The 24,473-nt window shown below is 36.0% G+C and overlaps 4 protein-coding genes and 1 long non-coding RNA gene across 5 annotated transcripts in view; 3 read left to right on the plus strand and 2 right to left on the minus strand.

The window, feature by feature from the left end:
- LOC125801378 (zinc finger protein 239-like) overlaps positions 1 to 24,473 on the minus strand; it is a 337,284-nt gene that overhangs the window by 159,092 nt on the left and 153,719 nt on the right. The window lies entirely within an intron of this gene.
- Positions 1 to 24,473, plus strand: part of LOC111196713 (zinc finger protein 271-like) — a 237,921-nt gene that overhangs the window by 52,272 nt on the left and 161,176 nt on the right. The gene's annotated exons all lie outside the window — the stretch shown is intronic.
- The window catches only part of LOC125801290 (zinc finger protein 239-like), a 311,844-nt gene that overhangs the window by 47,025 nt on the left and 240,346 nt on the right, over positions 1 to 24,473 (plus strand). The gene's annotated exons all lie outside the window — the stretch shown is intronic.
- The window catches only part of LOC125801376 (zinc finger protein 239-like), a 311,842-nt gene that overhangs the window by 47,023 nt on the left and 240,346 nt on the right, over positions 1 to 24,473 (plus strand). The window lies entirely within an intron of this gene.
- Positions 3,716 to 24,473, minus strand: part of LOC125801615 (uncharacterized) — a 168,493-nt gene continuing 147,735 nt past the window's right edge. Inside the window, exon 2 of the long non-coding RNA XR_007438821.1 lies at positions 3,716 to 5,233. This is a non-coding gene — a long non-coding RNA (uncharacterized LOC125801615). The remainder of the gene's footprint in view (positions 5,234 to 24,473) is intronic.

Below are 24,473 nucleotides of genomic sequence, written 5' to 3' on the forward strand. Positions count from 1 at the left end.
ATAATAACATACATATATAATTACAGATAAAATCAGTAGTTTTACATACTTTTGTATGTAATTTAAGAAAATGGATAAATACAATATAAATAATATGGCAATATAGCCGTAAAAAAAAGAGTTCTAACTGTAATCTTTCTTTATTGTCATATTATGTAAAATAACAACAGGGGCTTGTAATTAACAGATAATGTCTGTAATTTTACAGAGATAGACTGCAATAAAATAAAAAGGATAACTACTATAAAAAAATAGGGTTATTTTCTGTAAAAAAATGATTTTTTTTTACAGCGCGTGCTACCCTTTTGTGTATATTTAAAGGTAAAAGCACAAAAGTAGCACAATATTAGAGCATGTTTCCAGCAGAAGTTCATGTACTATGTTTGGATAGTCTAAACCACCGTATCAGGGTAAAGTTATGGTAGTAAGAGTTTATTATAATCTTTTTTTTATTTTAAGATCATATTTTATTATTATTATTATTATTATTATTATTATTATTATTATTATTATTATTAATTGCCATTACACTTTGACAATGTAATGACAGTCCAGGTTATTAAATGAACAAAAAATATTAGAAAAACAGAATTATTATAGTACACTTGAAATAATAATACAAATGTAGGTTAGCACATGCGCAGTGTCTTTAGAAAGCGCGTATCGATGGGTAGCATCACTCGACAGAACACCTGGCATGGCAGAATGTGTTGAATAAAATACGTGTTCTTGTCGTGTGCGGCCCAGCCTCACCCAGTCTCTACCTACAGCGGCCCCCAGATAGAATAAGATTGAGACCACTGCTATAGAGCCAGAGAACCAGCTTAAGTTCCAGACCTGAAGATTCAGACCAGTAGTTCCAATGAACTTAATACACATAAACAGTCCACAAATACAGCTACAAACTACAAAAGCATACAATAGACCCAACAATAAATGCTTAATGTTCCTACAAGTACAGGCGTTTAACAAATATCACTCATTTGTATCTCTACAGGACGCCAGAGCAGCCAAAACATTAAGTACACACAAAAATCACCAGTCACACGGCATATTACTTAGTTTCACATTGAAGGGCAGCCTTTAAAAAGGCTTTTTAATATAATATGACACAATATCTGTCTTATTTCCATGATAGTTAGCTAAATATTTAATTAATCCAGCATGCGCTCTCCGTTTTACTACTAATCAATGCGCGTAGCCTGACCCCTTCATCCGAGCGCAGAGAAGGGGCTAGGCAGCCATGGCCCCGCCCCTGGAGTGAAAAGCATGAGTCTTATTGGTTAGATTGTCCTAAGACTTTTCTAATAGACTCATTACTACACCCTTCTCAAAATCAGGAGAAGGGTCCGCGGACACGTGAGCAGAAGACATTTTAAAGAGCTTTGATTGGTCAGTACCGCTGTCAATCATACAGTCCTATAGCAACGAAAAACACAGGCTAATGCTTTGAATTAGTTGCTGTTTTTTTAGTTAATCTATAAAATAAATGCTTACACTTGCAATAATTATATACATCCTGATAAAAAAATATGTAATTATTTACATGCACATTTGGTCAGCCCCTTAGAAGGCCTTAGAGGCCTTACTGCACACCACTGATATGTATATTGAATATGAATTATACATAATACTTAAGGCTGGACAATAATTCAATAATTTAAAATCACTGATTGTCTCCAATAATGTTTTTGTAATTTTTAAACAAATATATTTTTATTAAATATTGGCCTGGAGTTCTAAGACAGCAATGGTCCTCCAACTAAAAAATATTCTTAAGAGGCATTTAGTATTTACAGCATCTGTTACCGACTGACGTTCATTACAGAGAGCTGCGTCAGTTCAGTGCATTAATTTGAGAAGAAAAGATAGAACCCAACAGGCATATGTATAGCCATACACCTTATATAAAGGTATATACACCTTAATGAAGAAATTTATTGTGTGTAAAGGATGATTTACACTTCTTACATAGGTATAGGCTTCATAAAATGTATTTAAAGTAAAAAAAAAAAAAGGATTTATTGATTTTAATAGTTCCTAGAATTTTTTTTGTTACAGATACTAACATTATACTCTGCGTAATTGAGGGAGGAGTCATGGCAGGTGTGAGGTTTTCGTGCATTTGCGCTTGATTTCAAGTTGATTGCGATGTACTAAGAGAAACTACGTGGGATTTTGTCTACGCACGGTTTGATAAATCCGGATTTTTTTGTGCGTACGGAACTTTTCAGGTCTGAGCGTACGGAACATTTTAGTAGGAAGTCCACGCAAGTCTTAGTACATGAGGCCCCAGGTGTTGACATTGTACACTGTAAAAAATGTCCGTGAAAATTACAGTGAAAAACTGTGAAATGGCAACAGAAATAAACCGTAAAGCAAGAAGAAGCTTATTGTTGTAGAATAAACATTGAATTACCATAGATTAAAAAACTGTGAAAAATGTTAATTTTAATTGTTTTAACATGTGAAATATAAGGTGAAAAGCTGAAATGGTGACAGCATTGGACAGTCATATTAAAAATAGCACATTACTGTATTATTCACGGTGTACAAACCTTAAATAAAAAACATGCCGTCAATTATATTTTTTACCATTTTAAGATGTGAAATATACACTGTAAAAAAAAAATCTTGTCAAATTTACGGTGAAAAACTGGCAGCTGTGGTTGCCATTTTTTCACCGTAAAAAATACAGTGATCTTGTATATGGCTTCACGGTAAGGTATATTAACACTTGTAAAAACAACAGTTTGAAAATGCTGCCAGTATTTCACAGTAAAATAAACAGTTGCAAATGTATAAGATATTACAGTTTAATTCTTGTCAACAGTAAATTTCATATTGATAAACCGTTTTGTTTACAGTATATTCTTGTGAAAAAAGTATATTGCATTGTGAAAAGCAGGGCCTGAATGGGATGTAACGCAGCTGTCTATGGGGCATGGCTATGTTAATTAGATGTTTAGTTCAGAGACATCACCATGATGTAGTTTCATAGCAGTTTTATCCACCTGCCTGGGTTTTACATTATGTGTATATAAGTGATTTCACTCTCCGAGCACGTCTCTGTGCTGTAAGTGAGCAGTCCAGTTAATGAAGCGCTTTTGAAAAAGATAATGCTGTTTAAAACTGTATGTTGTTTACAGCGTGACTCAAAGTTATTGGACAACCACAAAAATTTGCCATAAAATTGGACAATAAATGCTGTGGAATGGATCATTTTTCACTTAAAAAGCAACAGGGTTACATTGTGAATTATACAGCTATACCATGAGCCTATATACACTTTCACCGTTATTTTAACAGTAACTCCTCTTTATTAGTACATTTTCAAACTGTTGTTTTACAAGTGTTAATATACCTTACCGTGAAGCCATATACAAGATCACTGTATTTTTTACGGTGAAAAAATGGCAACCACAGCTGCCAGTTTTTCACCGTAAATTTGACAAGATTTTTTTTTACAGTGTAGTGGTGAACAGCTTCATCACCAGCATCCATACACACATATTGTAAACCCCAATAATAACTGGTGTTTTTTTTTAGTTCTGCAAACTCAAGTAACCCCTCCCTTTCCAGTCCTCTCTGTAGAGATTATCCAGGTGAATCATAACAGATCCAACTGAACAAAACACTATCACCTAAACCTCATTGTATATATTTTTTTTGTTTATTTTACAATACAAATTTTCAACTTTTCTATATATTCCTGTATAAAATATACAAAGTAAATTTTTCCCCAAAATAATAAAAATCATTTTAGATAAGCTATGAATTCCCTGTTAGTGTAAAACCTTAAGCCTCCATATCAGATCTGAAAAAGGAGGTACAGAGGATGGATGAACTCAAGCTTTGCAGATAAGCATCACCTAACCAAACCTTTCTAATAGCAAGAACAAAACTTGCACAAGCAAATCAGTTAAGTCACCTCACACTCAAACTTCTAATCTAAACTGTTCAACTGGTTGAAGGGCAGTTACAGTTGACCCAGCAGTCAATGGGTTAATAAAATAAAAAAGGGAGTTAAAAGTAGAGTTGTGATTGAGCCTGACTGCACATAGGGTTAAATCAGTGGTGTTGTGCTGGTGTTAATTTTAGGAGTAACAGGTTTTTATCTGGTCAGCATGAATCAAGGGGGGAATTTTACTAGTGGATGAACATGGTGAGCAGCAGTCCTTCCACATTGGTGACCAAGTCTTGCACATTATTTTGAATTGAAAGGCATATTAATGGCTTCATTGGTTGGTTGATGCAGTTTGACAGAGTTGAAGTCTCTTTTCGTGGAAGGAGAGCCGTGGGAATTAAAGGCATTCGTGACCAGGCTGTGGTGGGACATGCTTCTAAAGCAGACCTGGGCATTGTAAGGCCAGCGGGCCACAACCGGCCCGCTGACTATGAGATGATGATGATAAATTATAAGGGAATAGTTAAATCTGTCGCGCTGTCCGCACCAAAAACTTGTGTGCACGTCTTAGCTGTGTATTACGGTAGCCGCGTGCACAGCGGAGCTATAGAAGTGAAGGCTTGCGCTTCTCGTGCAGAGACTGAAAATGGACAAGAAACGAGTTACAGCTAAATAAACATATATTATCCAGATCTAATCAAATAATATACACCAGGAACTACTATACTATACTATACTATACAACTACCTATCTGTAGATCAGTGTAACATTTTAGAAATATTTGTCCTATTAAATAAGCAAATCAGAGGGTTATCAAATGATAACTGCTGAACATTGTGTAACATTGATCATTGTATTCAATATTCAGTTAAATTTTATTTATATTGCGCTTTTTACAACAAAGGTTGTCACAAAGCCGCTTTACAGGAAAAACAGGTCCACGCCTCTTATGAGCAGCACCACAGAGATGCCAATTTTATGGTGACACAGTGGCAAGAAAACACTCCCTTTAAGAGGAAGAAACCTTGGAAGGAACCAAGACTCAGTTAGAGGAACCCATCCTACTCGGGTTGACCCGCTCAGTACAAACAAGTAACAAACAAATAACAGAACAAAAACAGTACAGAGAATTAATGTGAACTATGGCTAATATAACAGGTACTAATTTATGAATATAAGAATGTGATGGGCACAAACTATAGAGCTATGGCTAATACAGAAACAGATACTGAGTGTGTTAATGGTAATCAGTGCAGGGTTGCAGAGCTGGAGTACAACACAGCGGGCAGTGGAGAGCCAGGCTGGGAACATCAGGAACAGGGCATCTCCATACATGTAAAAGAGATAGATAGAGAAAACAGAAAGGAAAGGAAGAGAAAAAAAAGCAGGAGATAGAATGGTTGTGTAATGATTCTGATGAGTAGAAGAGCAGGGCTGATTCCTGAAGTGGACACATACAGGCAGACCGGCCGGCCCGGCATCTCAGCACGTGAGAGAGAGAGAGAACAGAGAGGGGAGGGAAGAAAAAGGGGTTAGAATGGTTTTATAAAACTCTGCTGGAGTGGGATGGGCACTTGGCAGCAGCAGCTCAGGACATGGGGAGAGAAAGAGAAAGCAGATGATTAGGACAGGGTTTATATTTGCTGGATATGCTGTAAGAGGAAGACATTGTAATGAGACATTACTCAAACGCTTGAGCAAATAGAAATGTTTAAAAGAGTCTAGATTTAAAGGTGGTGTTCCTCCAGAAGTGGTGAATGCATTCGGCACAAATCTGGAAAAGAAAGACTGCATTATTGCTGACAACACTGGCAAAATGAAGCTACTCTACTCTGCCATCTCTACTCGTAGCCAAGGGGGACTACATCTGACGACTACAGGCTCAACGGAGATTCAAGAAGTTCCAGCCATTGTGGATGAAGTCTACACTTTCGAGGGTTGGGCGGTATGACGGTATTTCGGTATACCACGGTATTTAAATATGGTGACGGTATTGTAAAATAGTGACGGTATATTAACCACGTGACGTGCCAAACCTGAACTTTGAAAAACGTATGTTTAAGACATTCTGCGCATTCACAATGAAAGAGCAGTAGGAGGGGTAAGCAGTTGGAGCTCCCTGATTGGTTATGGGGTGGGGATTCTCACTGAGGAGATCATACAGCAAAAACTCAATAAACTCTACAGGTTTCACAAATTTTCACCAAAATTATCGCCACAAATAGCCACATTTGTGCTGAAGTGACAATAAATCCCTATACTAACCAACCAACCACCGAAATGATCAGATTTATCAGTTTATCCTGCAGCATGGGGTGTTCAGTGTGAGATACTCAAAGTTACAGCTGTTTCCTTAAATATTCCTCATCTCCTATTTCTCTACAAAACAGTTTTTTTATGTCCCTCACGCTCATATTCTAATCCCATACAGAATCTGCAGTTTCCTCAGAGTTTTCTGTCATTATTTCGCAGCTAGCTCGAGCGCTGTAAATATAAGCAATTCCGAGGACCGCGAGGCGCTGCGCGCTGCACCCCGCAACCCCTGCTCCCCTTCGCGAGCAGAAACGGAACACCACCACCCGCTGTTAAGCTGCTGTAGTGGATACTGTAATTTCAGTTTGTTTTATTTTTTTCTTTTAATTACCGTTTTTATTAGTTTCAGTTAAGGGGAACTTTCACTTTCAGTTTTCATTATTTCGTTCGTTTTCATTAACAGTAATACGTTGTTATATGGTGATTATCAGGCCGTAGCTTTATATAAAATAAAAATAGTATTGAAAAACAGATGACTATTTCCTGGAGCCTGGACTGACCCGAGATTTTCCATTACTTTCCTCGGGCCGGGATTCGTCCGGGCTGAGAAATAAAAATCAAAGTATCCTGCTATTTAAAAGAATGGAAAATTTAATAAAAATAATAATATAGTTTTGCATACTAGAGTTTAGATTGTCTGCCTGAACCCCAGCGTGAACGCGAGACTGAACCCGAGCGTGAACGCGAGCTCATCCACGCGTTTAAAGCTCCGCAGCATTCAATAAAAACAGATTCACAAACAAACTCTGACACTATTTTAACAGTGCTGGTGCAAGCCTGCTATTTGCGCAGGATTTATCATATAGCCACAAGGGTCAGAAATCACCCTCATTCATTTCCCAGATTATTTCATGCTGGCTGATTTTTTTCTTTGTTTTCTGTCTTTCATGATTGAATATTACAAGGATATTACTTCAGTAGTGAGTGAGGGCAAATACTTAATTCATATTTGCAAACTGTTTCTCATTTTGCACACAATCATACAGGTGCTGGTCAACGAGTTAGAATAATTTGAAATAGTGCAATCATGAAATTCTTTGAATGCATTTTTTGTGCAGAAAGCAAATCAGGTGTTCACCGCACCTGTCCTACTCGTTAGACTAATCACAGAACTCGTTACCTGGAAAAAAATTTGCTCAGCTGAGCTTTCCAAAAGGCCCATTTAGGCCATTTAACTGTGACACTGTTGTTTTATTGAATTAGAATAATTCTTTCTACTTTACTATCTGTGGCTTTCTCTGCATTGCTACTGTGCACTCTTCCTGCTTTACTATCTGTGGCTTTCTTTGCCCTGCTACTGTGCACTCTTGCTGCTTAGTTATCTGTGGCTTTTTCTGCGTTGCTACTGTGCACTCTTCCAGCTTTCGTATCTGTGGCTTTCTTTGCGTTGCTACTGTGCACTCTTCCAGCTTTACTATCTGTGGCTTTCTTTGCGTTGCTACTGTGCACTCTTCCAGCTTTACTATCTGTGGCTTTCTCTGCGTTGCTACTGTGCACTCTTGCTTCTTCACTATCTGTAGCTTTCTCTGCGCTGCTACTGTGCACTCTCACTGCTTAACTATCTGTAACTTTTTCTGCGTTGCTACTGTGCACTCTTCCAGCTTTCGTATCTGTGGCTTTCTTTGCGTTGCTACTGTGCACTCTTCCAGCTTTACTATCTGGGGCTTTCTTTGCGTTGCTACTGTGCACTCTTGCTGCTTTACTATCTGTGGCTTTCTCTGCGCTGCTACTGTGCACTCTCGCTGCTTTACTATCTGTGGCTTTTTCATGTCATGTAGTAATGTTTATATTCAATTTAACACAAATTAACTTAATAATTTGTTTTCAAATTAATCCTGATAAATTCTCTAATAATCTTGACAGCTCTTGAAATCAGAAACTACGTATCACTGGTGTATATTAAAATGTTTTACTTACACAAGGAATGTCTAGAGCATTAACTGTAAATAAAATGTTTATATCTATCTGTATAAGCAATTCATAATCATCCATAAATATTTTCCTTCTTTTTAATTCAGGTTCAAACTTCAAAAAATTTAATTAAAGTTCAGTTATTTATAAAGTATTATTAGCCATTGGATAATACAACATTTGCTAGTGCTTAGTGTTTTATGTAGACTTTGTACAATAATGATGAATATATATAAGACCAGTTAGGGCCAGAAAGTGTAAAATACTATTTAAATACTTTCAGCTGTAGCTCCAACATTAAACAAAATGCTGATAAATTATTCACAGAGGAAGATATAAACTGCTGCACCGTGATTTAAACTTGTTTTCAGGGTTAGAATGGATAACTAGCTAAAATACTGGCCTTTTCTCACGTATAATTCATAACCCCAATTTACAGTTCACAGAAGCTCAGTCTGCTTTATAAGCTAATTTCTCAAACCTGGTAGTCTTAGCTAAATTAACTATCTAGCTATTTAACCTAGTGTTAGCTAAATTAACTCTCTAGCTATTTAACCTAGCGTTAGCTAAACTGACTAACTAGCTATTTAACCTAGCATTAGCTAAATTAACTCTCTAGCTATTTTACCTAGCTTTAGTCACATTAACTTTCTAGATGTTTATCCTAGCATTTGCTAAATTAACTTTATTAGCTAACACTAGCTAGGACAGTATAAACACAGATATACCAATATTTTTAATGAATACTTTTGTGTATTTTGTCTTTTTTTAGTAGATTCTCTAACTGAATATACAGAGTTTAAATAAAAAGTGGTGGTTGTTGCTGTATTTGCACCTTTTTCTTACATTAAATTGAATACAGAGACGTAAGCTGCACTCACCTCAGAACCAGCAGTAAAGCCTCTGCAGCTACAGCAGGTCTGTGGGGCGCGTCCAGTTCACTACATGCTCACTTCTTCCCTACTGCCTACGTAGTCCATAATGTAGGTAAACACCTTTACACAGACACTGTGCATTATATTTCAGATAAATGGTAATGAGGAACACAGTAATGCAGATATAATTTTATGCTCATTTTCATGCGATTTGCACTACAACGATATAACAATGAGAAAAAGTGAAAAAGTTTTACATATAGCACAATGACCATTCAGGGCTTAAACTGAAGTAGACATCAAATGCAGAAGAAAATGTAAAAAAAAAAAAAAAAAAAAGCACCTGTTATATTTGGAGTTTACAATGTGTGTATGGATGTTGGTGATGAATAGTCAATCATTCTCCACATTTCCTGATTCAGTAGGGTCTTGACAAACAAATTACAATTTTTTTTATTTATATCACAAAGCATTGAAAAGTTACACTGCATTATATTAGGTGTCCACCAGGCGTCTCCAAAGTGTTCAAAACCTTTCCAGAGTCCCCCTGTCACTTTACAAGAGTTTGTAATATTTTTGTTTGTTTGTGGTAAAACAAATAAAAGTCCATTTCAGAGTAATATTAATATTTTTTTGATGGTGGGGTTTGGGGACAGCGCACCACGTGGTGACGGTTGGCATTCCCCACCCCCAGCCATTAGGAGACCAATCAGGGAAAATTGTGTGTCAATGTTTTCATCTGAGGGTGGACTATTGGTTGAAATAGACGTCAACCACTTTTGTGACCACGGAGAAAGGCTATGACCTGATTTGATTGGACTCATTACTAATACTTCTCTTAGTCAAACTAAACAGTGTTTACTCAAATATTTTGTAATGCAACTGTTTTAAATAAATGTGAATCTAAAATTAATAAAACATTTATTACCAACTTTAACATAGAAATGTTTGAACTATTCAGTGGCAAATGTTAAAACTGGGTCAAACCACAGAACAGAAATTCAGTATTTCAGGAACATTCAGTCATAAACAAACACAGCCTTAAACACAGACACAAACACCTCCTGGTTTGATGTCAAAGGTCCCAGGTGTTTTTTTCTTGCAGTGTAAAACACAATTACAGGAAGTAGAAGAAGACTGTCACCCCTCACTAAACAATAGAAAAAGAAACAATGTTGAAATTTTTGTTACACAGCAGTATGGGTGCATCAGATTATATTGGTGATTCCTGTATGTACTGTAACTGTAATTGGTCAAAAGCCATCATCTACACAGGGTACTGCTTTCTGACATCATGTAGCGAACGACCAGGAGGGCCATCTTTGTGATTCTGGCCTAGCCAGTAGGTCCACTCAATGCTGCACAGGTGTTCTCTTAAGAACTTTTCTGTTTTATTCCTTCTTAAATCCCCAAATGTGGCTTTTGTATGTTAATCAAGCCCTTTCGATATTCTGTGTGTGGCCTCCATCCGCTCATCACTTAAACATGTTGACCCTGGATTGACATGCTTTGTAATTATAGGGATAAGGTGTTGTCTTGAGCGCCACTTAACAGGACGCAAAAGTGGTCGTCTTCTTTACCCTTTTATGGCTGGTATCCCAAATACCCATTTTTTTCTTTGCCACGTTTCTCCAACTCTTTCATGTCCATACTAGAAGAACAGAAAAAAATTACATCATGTTGTGACAAACGCACAGTAATGATGAAACCACTTTAAATGTTTTTATTTTTATTATTGCTTGTGTGGAAGTGCTGGATTTATATTAAATGTCCATATTTTTTGAGTACTAAAATCCACATCCAGTAAACGTTCCACCGGACTACCTCACTCGTACGTCATAGGACTATCTGCCAATCAGGAGTCGTAACCAGGATAAACATCATGAAGCATGAAGAAGAGGGACGAGATGCGTCTGGACAAGCTGGTCAGGCGGGCGGGGTCCGTGGTTGGTGTGGAGCTAGACTCTGTGGTAACGGTGGCAGAGAGGAGGACACTGCAAAAACTATTCTCCATCATGGATGATGATGGTCACCCACTGCATTTCATCATCATGGATCAGAGGAGCAGTTTCAGTGGCAGGCTCTTGTCACAGAGCTGCTCTACGGACAGACTGAGAAGATCGTTCGTTCCGAGAGCCATCAGACTCTTCAACTCCTCCCAGTGGAGCCGGAAGAGAGAGGACAGATGAGGAACGAGTCTCAATATGTGCTTTCTTAATCAGCCTTTTTTTATCTGTACTGGAAAGCACCATACACATCTACACCCTGGGACTCTTTTGCCTTTTTACTGTATATACTGTTCATTTGCATCCCTGGACACTTGGCACTTTACTGTACACTCTGTACCTTTTCACTCCTGGACACTTTACTGTACATCTTGTACATTTGCACCCCTGGACACTTTGTCACTTTACTGTACATCCTTTACTTTTGCACTCCTGGACACTACACTACGCACCTTACTTAAATACAATACTTGCACAGGTTTATGTTTAATATTGTCATATCTGCTGATACCTTCTATACTTAAATTATTATTTTACTGCACTACCTCATATCTATGACTGATTACTTTCACACTTGTATAGTTTTTTTGTATTTATATATTTATGTATATATTTTTAAGTCTCAGTTTATAATTTTATAGTTTAGAGCCTTATATTCCTCACTGTGGTCTTTTATTTTATTTTATAATACTTATTGTTTGTTTCTACTGTGTACTGTTTGTTTCGACTGTGTTGTGTAACTGCTACTGGCTGCTAAATTTCCTTCGGGATCAATAAAGTATCTATCTATCTATCTATCTATCTATCTATCTATCTATCTATCTATCTATCTATCTATCTATCTATCTAACAGGGAACTAGGGAATGAATGGGGGGCAGAGAGTAAGGGGACAGGCCGGCATGGTTCTAGTGTTTGGGATTTATCCTCGTAAAAAACGGAAACAATTCTGATCGTTTCATGCAGACTTTCTCTGTCTCTCTCAGTGATCGTTGTCTCTCTTTAGTTCAGGGGTGTCCAAACTTTTCTTGTTGGGGCAAGAAGTGGAAATAAATGTGCAGTTACGGGCCACAGAATCTGTAATAAAAATAAATAATGATATATACTACTTATAATAATAATTTACACATCATTGTACTTCTTTATCTATCTTTGACAGTGTAAAATAAGATTTAAAAAAAATGTCTCTTATACTCCTTCATTACGGCTTCCTGACAAATTAAACATACACACTTACCTCTGAACTAAATTTTCCCAACGTGCCTGAAATCTGCCACAGATGGAAGTCAAACGCTCGCGGTAAAACAAAGCAAGGCTTTATTACAAGGCATGTACACAGAGAGCATAGTCAAATAACAGGTGTGGGTCAAAACCAGAGAGACAACAAACCAATACATCAGAGCCGAATCAAAAAACGAAACCATTAGCCAGAAGCTGAGTTTAATAAACCAGGAAATCACAAATATAAACAAAGCAATAGGGTAGAAACATAGTCAAAAAGAGGAAACAAGGGTCACATACGGACAGTGTTGGGAAGTAACGGATTACATGTAACGGCGTTACGTAATCAGATTACAAATTATAAGTAACTGTAATCCGTTACAGTTACTGCTTCAATAAATGGTAATCAGATTACAGTTACTCTGCTAAAATAAAAGGGTTACATTGCGGTACTTTTTGCTCTTCCAATCCAACACTGACAAAACGCAAATAACATTTTGCGGTGAATACGCTCTGATATGACAGGGAACTGTCTGCCCCTCCTCCCGTCTCGCTGCGCACACACACACACAGGGAGGAGGGGCAGCGGCTCCACGCTCACACAACGAGACGAAATTAACTGACATTTTGGTCAACTAATAAAAACGAGACGAAAATGTTTGGCAGGGACGAAATCCAATCAGACTGATTTGGGTCTGTGAAAGGTAGGGACCAGTTAGGAAGAGATCCAATCACTGCTACTTTAGCGAAGGTGGAGTACCCGCCTCTCCTGCAGCATCGCCGCGCGGAATTAAACTGTCGATACGGAGCTCGACTGGAAGTTAACTCGACAGAGTTCAGCAGGGAGAGAGGGAGAGACAGAGAGGGGAGAGGCGATATATTTCTCTTTTGACGTCGCGAAAAACAAGATAACGTGTAAACCGCGTGGAGCGACTCCATCTCCGGTAAAAACACCACTAATCTTTCAGCTTCTGCAGAGCAGAGTAACACAGATCTCCATGCAGAGATCCGCGTTTTAATACTGATGTTATTTCATGAGCTGATGTGTTTAACTCAGCAGTGCACTAAAACACAGAACTGATACAGAACTCACTCATTAAGATCAGATCATCTGTTTAGTCTCACAGTGGGAAAGATATAGCTAGTGTTAAAGCAGGAACAGGTCAGAAAGAAACTCAATAATATATCCAAAATAAAACAATAAAATAAGTCAATCTATGAACCCAAAAGTCTGTGTAAAGTTCCTTACAGCACTTTCTCATAAGTTTCTCACTTTAACTCATGAAGTCTCTCAGTACATCCTGAGAGCATCTCTACAGGACAGTGTGTGAATGTGTGTTTTTGATCTCATTTATAGACTGTAGCTCCAGTAGGTGTGCTGGGTTAGTGCTGGAGATAAAACTAGATCCTTTAAAAGTTTTTGCATCTACAGCTCTGTTCAAACTATAATTTAACTATTCAGTTGTTTTATGACCTGATTTCTAGAGCAAAATTTTAAATGTAAAATATGTATAGTCACACACCTACAATAATAATAGTAATAATAATAATAATATACATTAAATCATATATAAATATATTTCACTTTCAAACATTAACAATATTACTCAAGTGGTTATTAAACGTTTCATTTTGTATACATGTAGAGTTAATAATTCAAGGGAACTGAAGAAAAAGCATTTACATTTACACCCTTTACATTTTAGTCGACTAAATTTACTGTAATTTTAGTCGACTATATTCTTATGACATTAAGTCGACTAAAACTAAAAACATTTCAGATGACTAAATTGTGACTAAAACTAAATACTATTTTCGTCACAAAACTATGACTAAGACTAAATCACAATTTGTTGTCAAAATTACACTGGAGGCAAACCTGCAAATAGATAGCTTACGGTTGTTGTTACATTGTTTGGTTTTAAATGGTTTTATCATCAATTTATAGAAGTGTTTTATAAAATTGTTTGATGAAATGGTTTCATAAGTATTTTTATAGAGTGATTGAAAAGGCGGTTTTATTTGTTTATCTATTTGTAACATTCATTCAGGCTTAAAAAAATGACAATATTTAAAGTAATCCAAAGTAATCAGATTACGTTACTCACTTGAAGTAATGTAACTGATTACGTTACAAATTACATTTTGAGTGATGTAATCAGTAATCTGTAAGGGATTACATTTTAAAAGTAACCTTCCCAACACTGCATACGGATAATTCATACAGAAAGAAAACAGTCAGTAATTTGCTGGTGAAACAGGGAAAATATCTCGCAGCAAACATGACAAACAAACGGGTATTTATATTATCAGTAAATTACAAACACCTGAACACAATCTAAAACTCTAAAAACTCAAACTCATCACTCTAGTGATGTAGAGTGCGCAAGTGAGCCGCTATTGGCGCTACTGGAGTCCAAACACGTGGTGTTGTCAGATGCATGCTAGGGATTGCAGTTCCAGACCAGGATTTGTCCATAGAGGGGAACTGGAGAGTGAGTGTTATGAACTACAAAGTCTGCAGCAGGCGTGATAAATTGCTCTATATTCACCCATTCATTTTGAAATTGTCCTCTGGTGCTTAAACAAACCTTGAATACATCTCAAGATGGTATTCTCCTCAATATAAGAGATTCTCTGAGCAGGTTAGCTTAACTTAATTGCCTGCAGTTTAGCTGTGCTTAAAACGTAGCTCAGCATTAACTTAATTTCTAAAAAAATAAAAATGTGTATATAAATATATAGCGTATAATGTTTTCATTTTTTTATACTCACTGTGCTCACAGTTCCCTTTAGTGTGAAGTAGTTATCTGAGCTTTCTGTTTTTTATGTTTTGGAGAGGGGGTAGATGGAGCCTCTAATTCTGGGGGTACAGTTATGTTAACCGTTTTAAAGAGGCTTGTAGAGGGGTTAAAAAACATTTTTAAGTCTCCATAACGACCTGTCAGATTAAAGTTTTTAATAAAGTAGGATTGGCCCTCCTCCACTCGGTCACAATCCCTCTCTTTAAGGTGGGCAGTTGCAGAAACAGCACCATCAGAAAAGGCACAAGATGCAGATGGTGTGGATGACTAAATGGCCATCACTCCATCTACCACCTCGAAACATTCAGCCTTTGAAAAAACACGTTTCTCTTATTCTCTTTATTTGTGATAAAATTCCTAAAAATTCCCCAGGTTCACCAAATGTCATGGGACCCTAAATAACAACTTTTGACCGACTGTCTCGGAATGGGCTGAAACATGGCAAAAAAAAAAAATCGTATAATCCGGAGCCCGACACATGGGTACCTTTATTTCTTTCTTGTCCCCATGGCTACCAACCATTTTCGGCTTTAAAAGTGCAATCCATTGGTGCAAAAATCATCATCCTAGCACGTTCCTAGGCCGAGTTGTTTGAAAAAAAAAGTTAATGGGAATTCCCATAGACAAACGTTTGGCGATTTTTCGCACAGCCACTAAGGGGAGCCAGAGGGCCCAAACTCTATGAGGCAGTCGAGTAATGAGCCTAGTATTTTTTTAAAAATAAAACAATGACGCTACCCTATTCTGGTTTCTATTTAAAAACACTTACATCCTATATGATGTCATAGGACCGCCCCCGAGATCGCCAAAGTGTCATGGGACCCTATATAACAACTTTTTGACCACGTCTCAAAACGCCCTAAAACCCGTCCCCGCCCCCTCGGGGCCATGGAAGGACATGTGGTCGCCTTAAATCCAGATCCTTTAGGGGCTCAAAAGTTACACAGCTGTCGTTGTGAGGCCCCCGGGGGGGGGACCCTGGCCCTTACCAACATTTGACTGTAGGGATAAGAATCACCTTAGTGTCATCATAACACCTTGGAGGCCGAAAAAAGCCTTGCACGATTGATCCCCTGAAACCACGTCTAAATTCACCTGTCACTGGCGCAGCCAGAACTGAATCTCGATCACCCTGCGCTCCAAAATACCCCCTACCATCACTTCCTTACCACAGAAAAATACACTTCACCCACAGCCTTCAGCAATCAACTATAAAAATAAAATATACTTTAAAATCTGCATGACAGGATTTATATTTATGTTTAGTACACAGACTTAATAACTGTAGCTTAATATAGCAGACACAGGCATTCTGCTGTTTGAGAATTTTAACAGATGCTTATTCTCAGTCAAATGCTGGAGTTTTTGAAATGAAAAAAAAAGAGAAAAGCACTTCGACTAAACATAAATTCATTTTATTTCACTTCGCTATTATTTAACTGAAACTGACTTTAATTTATATCTGAAAAATAAAGCGCACTGTCATCCTGGCGTCTGGTGCTGCCTGTTAATTATGTAAAACTAAAACATTTGAAATACACAGAAATATAAAGCTATATTTTAGCATTCCTTTCTTATCACCAGGGCAAATTTAATAAAATATTTAATATATTAATTCATTAATTAAAATCTCATCCAGCGCTCTAAAATATCACAGGCAGGCAAAGCGGAGCTTGGCGCAGCGCACAGAATAACCTCTGTCTTCAAAAAAAAACGTTTTAATAAATAACTCGGATCAAGTGTAACAAAATCCATGTTATAAACTCACTTAAGCCACATATTTACTGATAATTAATCAAGAAAAATCAGGCGAAATGCGCTGTGCCTCTCTCTCTCTCTCTCTCTCTGTCTCGCAGCACGGAGCTGAATTCAGCGCGAGGCTACAAATAATATAAAACTCAGTTCAGTTAAATTAAAATAAGTAAGGACCTGTAAGTTAATCAAATATTGTCAAATATAAAGGATAGGTTGAGGTTTTGGTGAGCTGTTTTTATGATTTGAAACTGAAACAAACCAAAACTTTTATTATTCTGTGCAGAAAGCCTGTGATTGTTTTAAATAAGTTTTTTGTAATGAGTTTGTATTTCATATTATTTATTTTGTATTCATTTTAATTATCAAATTATTTTATTGAGTAAATTATTATATATATATATATATATATACATATATATATATATATATTTCCCATTATTCCTGTGTTTTTATTTTTTTTTATATAAATTTGCTAATTTCTTATCATTCTTATCAATTTACTTTACTTTCACTGCTATTATTTTTTTCTTCATAAGATATGTCCTGTTTTTTCTTTTTTACTTATATTTTTTTCGTCTATAGTGCTAGTTTTTATTTCTAATTTTTGAAAAATATTTTTAATCCCCTTTAAACTGTAAATGCTCAGTGGCATTGTAAATGAGGATCCCCCTCCAGTGTAAATAACCGATTGCTTGATTAATATTCAATGTTGCAAACTCCGTTTTTACATAAACAATAAACAGAATAAAGAATAAAATAACTTTACTCTTCTCTTATTTAAGCTGCTGGTGTTTCTTTCGCAGCGTGACACGCAGTCAGTTTCCTATACGCTCTTAAAATAGAAATGAACAGAAGTCAGCGCGCAGCTTTGTCTTAAAGGGGATGACAACAAACACACTGATTGGTTTATTTCACGTTATGCCCAAAACACACCAATGAATAATTAAGAGGATTAAAACACGCCTTTTGCGCTGTTGGAGCTGTGCAAGGCGTATTTTTCGCACCCTTATGATAGCAAATACACAGGACACGCCCCTAAATCTAGCTGCTTTAAGCGCAATTACCCAGTGCACTATAGATCATTAAAATAGGGCCCATAATCTCTAGATAACAGTGTTATATATTGCTCAAGAGAAGGGTAAGAACAGCTATAATATTATTATTATTATTATTATTATTATTAATAATATTCCAAGTACTAATGTTTCTCGGAGAGAGTATGGCTTTTTATGGATTATAATCTGCCTTGTAAAAACTAAATAATGGAAACAAGAAGCACAATGACTGTGGATTATCTACTGTCTAAAATGTATTTGTTAAACTAAGGACTTAAAATTAGGGACTTTTACAGTACTTGGGAAAATGCGAATATACTGCTGCGAATTGTAAATATTAAACTAAACCAGTAAAATAATTACACAGAATATATTTTAAATATATTTTATACATATCAGTTGACAATGTTTGGCAATCACACTAATATTGTGTTCAAAGAAGGAGCCTTACTTTTGATACAGAAAGTAAGAGCAGTTATAATTTATAATAAGTAAACAATAAAATGTGTAGTGTGTAAGTTATTGTACATTTTTATATCAATAATTCAAACTTTAGTTCAGTTAAAAACCCTATTAGACTATTAGACAACCATATGTGACCCTCATAATCCAAATTCATGTAAACAAATAAACCATTACAAAACAGGTAAACAGATTTATATTCTCACTCATTCATAAATCAATGCAGTGTCTGTGTTCCACCAGCAGATGGCCGCCAAGCTCCACCAAAGAACATCTCCTCTAGAAATCTGATCAGGAGCAGATAATAGCAGCTGCTGAATAAAATCATCTCAACGCAAACAAACAAAAAAGTTAATGTAAGAATTTACTGTATCTGGACCTGTAATATATTCACGCACTTGATTGAACACACCACACAAAGCTGACAAAACAACAAGTCAAGATTATTACACAAAAAAAAATAAGTATTACATAGAAAACTATTACATTAAAAATCCACACAAATTAAATATTATATTGTATTATATACAAATATTTATGATTAATAAAGTAAATCAAACAATTGCGTTAAGAAAATTTAAAACACCTTACCTCCTGCCTTAGACGAACACTAAAACTTTAATCTTACAAAAAATTCCGTCATAAAACATTATTTTAGTATCGCTAACAATGTTGTAAATCAGTGCGTAAGAAACTGTATTGAGTGCGCACCGCATTTCCGCAGCGTGAGGCTATTTTTCTAGATTTTTTATCTTGTACACTACTTAGGGAGCCTAATGAAGAAACACCATGTCTCCTATAGGCATTAAACATACATTATTACACACATTATCAGCCACCAATATCAGGTTATTATTAAAATAAAAGCTTAAGTGAATATATTTCCAGTTAATATAGAGTATTTTAAGCTGAATGTAAAATAGGGGACCCTTTTAATTCAGCAGGTCTTGTCTCTGGGGGGCAAACAAAACTTTAATTTCCTGAAAAAACATTTTCTTTCAAAGTCAAACAAGTGCTGGACTTTAATCTACACAGATTTCTCTCCTTAAAACTGATTATTTGGGTGAGTAAAGCTCTTACATTAATTTACAGTAAGCTTAGATTTACACAATTTTGACTGAAATGGCTGAAAATAGAGGCCGCTACGCTAGCTAGCTAGCGCTTAGCTACCTAGTTACAAGCCATAGCAACCGCTCACATAGCCGAGTTCTAACACCACTGTGGCTAAATACACTAATTACAATATAAAAGACACACACAGGGGACAGTATGAACACCTACCTGCTGTTTTACTGCTGTTTTTAGCCTCTTTAATTCTACATGCTAATCACTAAATTAGCTTCAGTCACCTAGCTTAGCTAGCTAGCTCAGAGCAGGTAGAAAACAAGCTGCCCTTCTAACTTACCTGTGTCTGGTGAACCGTGTTGTGTAGTAAAACTAATATATTATATTATATATATTAACTATATATTGTAGCAAGGAACACGTTTTTTGACAAAACAAAAGTTTTAATTATCCGGATCCTAGTTTTATAATTTGCAATTTTCCATTTAATTTTATTTTCAACTTCCTCTTCCTTATTTTCCCAGTTAATTTCAGCACATTTATCTTTTGTCATAAAGTCCTATAATTTTTATTTGATTTTTATTTGCTAAGTTCAAAAATAGAGGATCATTTTATCCCATCCAGATGTCTTCTGTTTTATCCAAATTGAATTTTGCTCCTGCTACGTCTTCATAAATTCTATAATCTGGAACTCTTTCTGATTTCTTACGATTACTGTGATGTCGTCATCAGCAAAGTCTGTAAGTTTAAAAGATTCTTTACCTAAGATATCAATTCCTTTAATTCTGGTATAATTTTTAATTTTATTTAAAGGGGACTAACTGCTAACACACACATAATACTGCACTTAAAGGGCAGCCTTGTTTGAGTCCTCTATGTGTCTCAAATTCTGTTAAAATACCCTTTAACATTAATTTAATATAATAACTTGATCTTATGAAGGAAATTTGGTGGAAAACCATAGTGCTGCAAATCATTCCATAAATATTCCCTGGACACATAGTCAAAAGCCTTTTTCTGATCTAAAGTAATTGTATAAAATTCCTTATCATTATTTAAATTCATTCATTTATTATAAATCAAGGTAATCACAGACTTATAGAACAAGTCATTCATTTTTCCATCTCTAATGCCTTCATTAAAATAATTTTGTAATAAACTATAATAATGTCTTATAACATTTCGGAGGTTAACCGTCTGGTCCTGGAGTTGTCCCATCATGTAAATCCTTATTTACTTCAACAATTTATTCCTTTGCAATTGGTTGATATTGACGAGAGGTACCCTGCTTGTAATTTTGAACAGACAACTTTTTTTTGTTTCCTTTATAATTTTCTGCTTTTCTTTTTTGTTTCTATTACATTCCCATGCTTCTCTCTAATCCCTTTAATCATTTTCATTTCTCTTATCATTTACCCGTTTAATAACATTTCCTGTGTTTCCTGAGTAACTATTATCCATACCTGCTTAAAGTTGTACATTTTTAAAATGTTTATTCATCTTAGACATTTCTGACTTTAATTTAAAAGATGATCTTAATCTTCTATAGTTTTATCTCTTTTGCTTTGAATTTCCACATATTCTGCTGTAAGTTTACTGTAATATTCATTTTGTTCACTATTGAATTTTTCACATTTATGTACCAGAAACATTTTAATCCCATATTTTGCATTAGAATGGGTTTAAACTTCCACGTCTTTAGTTCTTCTGATTTTTAGTCATATTTTTAGGCACTGTGTGATTCCCTTCCAGAACCCCCGTTGTTCTCTGATTCCCAGATTTAATTTTACATGAGTTTAGTTCTATAATTTAGGACTTTTATATCTTTAGTAACATATATTCTATCAATGCGTGTTTTAACTCGAGAATCAAAACGAGTAAAGTCTCTCTCAAGAGGAAAAAGTTCTCTAGAGGAATCTTTTAGCCCATGTTGTACATACTTAAACCAGTAATTTCCCTTCTCCTGTAATATTAACTGTATTATCTGCAACCCAGACACCACATAATACTACAGGGAAAACCTACAGACAGAATTTGATAAAATTTATAGAAATTCTATTTTTATTTTCTAAAAGACTTTGATGTCCAATATGTGGTGTCAGAAAAGTTTTGGGTATACTTTTACATTTTGGATAAGGTAATTAAAAAAAAAATTCAATGCTTCCTTGTATCTTTTACAAATTTTGAACCTTGTTTGTCAGGACCCTGGTGAATCAGGAAATGTAGAACATGACTGATTTTATATCACCAGCATCCATACACACACTGTAAAATCCAAAAATAACAGTTTTTTTTTTTTACATTTTTGTCAGCATTTGATGTTCTCAACCGGAACTTAAATAATGGAAATAAAAGACTGGAGGTGAATTATTGTTTCAGTTCAGTTTAAACCCTGATTTATCATTGTTCTCTATGTAAAACTTAAGATACAATGTTTTAGAGTGTAGTTGGTGCAAATCACATGAAAATTAGCATAAAATTGCATCTGCATAAAGGGGTTATCGTCATTTTCTTTTGATTGTGGGAACCATCCTTCATATTTCTCCACTTTCTGATGATTCACTTGACCAGTCGCTGTCTGAACTTTCATCTGAACTTCCATCTGAATTTGATTCTTCACCCTCTTCATAAAGCTCCTCTTAAGACACTTCTTTTTCCGCTTCTCCACTCTGGACTGATTTAGACACTTGCTCTTCCTCTAGGATCTTGATAGTGTTGATGATCGTACCTTGAACTTGCATCTGTCCTGTCTCTATCTCTGTAAATGCCCCGGATTCTGTGCGTTTTAGATCACTTGGTCTTGGAAAGCCTAGTCTTTGCCTGAATTTGTTGGAGTAGGATTTAGGGCATGTGAAATAGTTGTGTCCCACGTCTGAACACAAAGTACAAATGGCAGCGTTGTCTCATTCCACTCTAGTCTTAGAAAGGAACCACAGGTTATTTGTTTAATCAGCACTTCACTCCAGCAGCCACAATGAACAGAAACACAGACTGCTGTTATTATTGATTAAATAATCATTTAACATGGAACCACGTTCCACGATTATCACAGCAATGTTTTAAATATAGCTCAGAGTCATAATCAGAGATGTGTCCAGTCCAGAATTTTGCAGTTGTCTTTACATCCATGCTGGTAGAGGAAAAAAATCTTTCCAGTTTTGCTGGTTGGTAGAGTAAAGTTGAGGGAGAACATGGAGAGCTTTCTCCTGTATTAAAGCAGATCTCAAACTCTCTTCGATTAGACAGACTTATGAAGTAGTAGATGTCTTACAAAGTAATGAGACTGAAGACTGAAAGAGGAGCTCACAGACATGATCACGGCTGGGTGCTTCTCCTGATCCAGAATCTGATGAAGCGGTCGCTGTTGGCTCTGCGTGACATTAAGTTCTCTAAAAAGTGACATTTTAATAACTCGATCTTGAGCTGTGTAAACATTATGAATTATACATTTCTTGTTGTCATAAAAACAATCAATATAGATTAACCTTCCGGGAATAAATCATCTGTAATTAATTATTTCAAACAATTGATTAAAGAATAATAAATCAATTCCATTAGCTTTACATTCTCCAATAGAAAAGAAGGAATAACCATTCTTCCACATTTTTGGGGGGATTTTCTATATCTTCATATGTATTTAGTTTCGTTTCCTGTAAACACAACACACCAAATCTCTTTTTTTTTTAACATGCTTAATTTCTCATTCCTGTTCTTTTATAGACCGGATCCCCCAACACTGCATAGTGCAATATTAAGTCAGACAGAGGAGATAAAGAAATGTTTATTACTTTTACTTTTTCTTAGTGTACTGTTCACTCTGCTTCTAACCTCCTTTTTTAGGTTTACTCTTCCGTTTCTTTTCGTTGGATGCAGCAGCCCCTGTGCGTATGTATGGTGGTAGATCTGGTCATAGATGGAAGAAGAGGTGATGAAGAAGGAGGAGGAACTTGGTTTGCTTGTGTTTCGGCTGCTGCAGACTCGTACTCCTCGCTGCTGTCTCCTTCAGACGAGGTGCTGGTGTTCGGATTTCCTCCGTCTGTCTCTCCGCTGCTGCTGCTGCTTCCGCTGCTACTTAAATCTTCATGATGACGGTCATTTCCATCCTCTACTCTTTCACTTCCATTGTAGAGAGCTTCACTTGGACCTGGTTCCTCCACTGCGTCTGGTAGAACTCGGTTTGGGTGACTGATCATTGTACATGTTGTTAGAGGGATTTAATTTCTTCAGAAACTACTTCCTCTTTTTTATTTCCACTTACTGTCCACACAGTCACCATTATTAAAATACACACCTAAAATTTTTATTTGCTCTTTATCTGGAACATCAGCTCTGAACTTCTTTCTTTGATCCCCAATCCAAACACATTCAGATTTAGCCATATTAAGCTTTGCACCAGAAACTTTTTCATAAAATGTATAATATTCCATTATAATGTCTAAGTCTTTTTTTGTTTTAATAAAAACTGTATAATCATCTGCATAAGCTGTGATTTTAACTAAATAATCTCCTCTTTTAATACCTTGTATTCTTTCATCATTATGGCTGGAACGTAAAGGGCAGAACTCAGAGGATAATCTTGTTTTATTCCTCCTATCTGCCTCGGTTTTTGCTCCACTCATCCATCAAGTTATTCTGAGTTAAAGTTAGTTTAATTTTTAAGAGTGCAGGTACGTAACAGTTTTAGATTTTATCCTGACGTAATTTTTTTTTATCTGACTTCATGACCAACATTCAACCTGAAATAAATTTCTATTGACGTTGGTGATCAGCTGGATAGTGAGGGTTTTATCCTCCAGTTAGGCCAGGAGCTTACCACTCACCCTGCTACTCGTATCATGTCCAACTGGAAGTCCTCATTTACTTGTTTTTATTAAAAATATAATTTCATGAAATGTAATTGGAACAGTCACACCATGTGAGCATTTTTTTTTTTGGTTTTACTGAAAATTGTGAAAAAAAAATTAATCCTATGAATGCTCTGTAAGTTTACATAAATCCATACCTGTCAAGTCTCCCGTTTTGGCCGGGAAACTACCGTATTTTACTCCTCTTTCCCGCCGTCCTCCCGTATTAGTATTTTCGCGTAAAATTTCCCGTAAT

Source organism: Astyanax mexicanus, chromosome 4, assembly GCF_023375975.1.
Source record: "Astyanax mexicanus isolate ESR-SI-001 chromosome 4, AstMex3_surface, whole genome shotgun sequence".
Taxonomy (NCBI): Eukaryota; Metazoa; Chordata; class Actinopteri; order Characiformes; family Acestrorhamphidae; genus Astyanax; species Astyanax mexicanus.